The 1,491-nt window shown below is 43.9% G+C and overlaps 1 pseudogene; it reads left to right on the top strand.

Annotated features, from left to right (window-relative positions):
* LOC106143907 overlaps window positions 1-1,491 on the top strand; it is a 25,895-nt pseudogene extending 24,404 nt beyond the window's left edge.

Raw genomic sequence — 1,491 nt, 5'->3', positions numbered from 1 at the left:
CCCTGAACCAGGGAAAAGCAAAACCCAACAGACAAGAACAGCCACCAAACTAACAAAGCAGGCGACTCCTCACAAGTTAGGACATTTTGTTTCGTTCTTCCTTTAGAGTGCTGTAACAGACAGAACACTTGATTTTTCAAGGGTCATCCTCCAATTTCTTTAAACTTTATGAGGTTTTGGGTGTATGGCAATCTGCATTCATGATCAAGTAGGATCCTGTTGACAGAGATAGTTGCGTTTACCAGTGTCTAACCTCCTACAATAGATTTGTGACAGCCGCCTGCCGGAAAACCTGGGTCTGAAAATGATGGCCAACAACCAGAAATGTTAATAAGCATTTTCCCTCCTATAATGAGGTCAAGTTATAGGGGAGGTTTACTTTGTCCCTGGCAAATGGGCATTAGCTCAGAGGAATTAAGAGGTTTGGTCCTTGATTTTTATAAGTCCTCTTCTTTTTCCCCAGGGGATATTGAAATCTTTGCCTCCTGGTAGAAAGACATTGTACTCTGTAGTCTGCCTCTCTGCAGATCAAATATTCCCCAGTGTGTGTGGAGGCAACTGAGTGGTGATTTCAGAGAAATTGTAGAGCCAATTTGTCACATCTCTAATAGGGAATCAAAGGAATGGCATAGAATTCTTGGGGTAGAGTTGTTCCTAATCCCACCTGCATTCTCTAGCCTGTCTGGAGGACTATATGTCAGTGGGGACTAACTAGTGTGGTCTCATCTGGACCACAGAAAGGCCAGGCAGATAATGACACTTCTATACTCACCCATGGCTCAGTCCCTGAAATGTCCTGATTTCTTCTTTTTAGTTCCAATTATAGGACCACTCTGAAGAAAGGGTGACCATCAATGTCACCATCATAAGTCAAAAAGGAAGAGGACAGTGGGTGTAGAAGAAAAATAACCTTTACTTTAGGCACACTTCACGGATACACTTCCTTGCTTGTATTTCATTATGGGCTGAAAAGCATCGGTAATTTTGCTGCGGAAATATGGTCTAATGGTTCAGTGATGTTGTTAACTGGGTTTTGAAAGCTTTTAGACTGAGTCATGGCTGGACTGCCATTTCTACCTTCCCACGCATTGCTCTTACCAAGAACTACCTGCCCATGAAGGCAATTTGCAATTTATGACCTCCAGATTCTGTGCTCTGAGGAATCAAAGCAGATGGCAGACATAAATGAGCAGCTAAATGTAAATGTAAAGGGTGAACTCAGGACTTGTAGGAGGTACTGGAGATATTAGTCCTTGGAGCTGCTAATAACAGCTGAGACAATAACAGGTCTTCTGTTTTTGTCTCACAGGAAAGCGAGCCTGCCTGGGAGAACAGTTGGCCAGGTCTGAGCTGTTCATTTTCTTCACTGCTCTTTTGCAAAACTTTACCTTCAAGCCCCCAGTCAATGAGAAGCTGAGCCTGAAGTTCAGAATGGGCCTCACCCTGTCCCCAGTCAGTCACCGCCTCTGTGCTGTCCCCAGACTGTGATGT

Source organism: Microtus ochrogaster, chromosome 10 (genome assembly GCF_000317375.1).
Source record: "Microtus ochrogaster isolate Prairie Vole_2 chromosome 10, MicOch1.0, whole genome shotgun sequence".
Taxonomy (NCBI): domain Eukaryota; kingdom Metazoa; phylum Chordata; class Mammalia; order Rodentia; family Cricetidae; genus Microtus; species Microtus ochrogaster.
The sequence above is the reverse complement of the archived record's forward strand: the minus strand, read 5'-3'. Positions and strand labels throughout refer to the sequence as shown.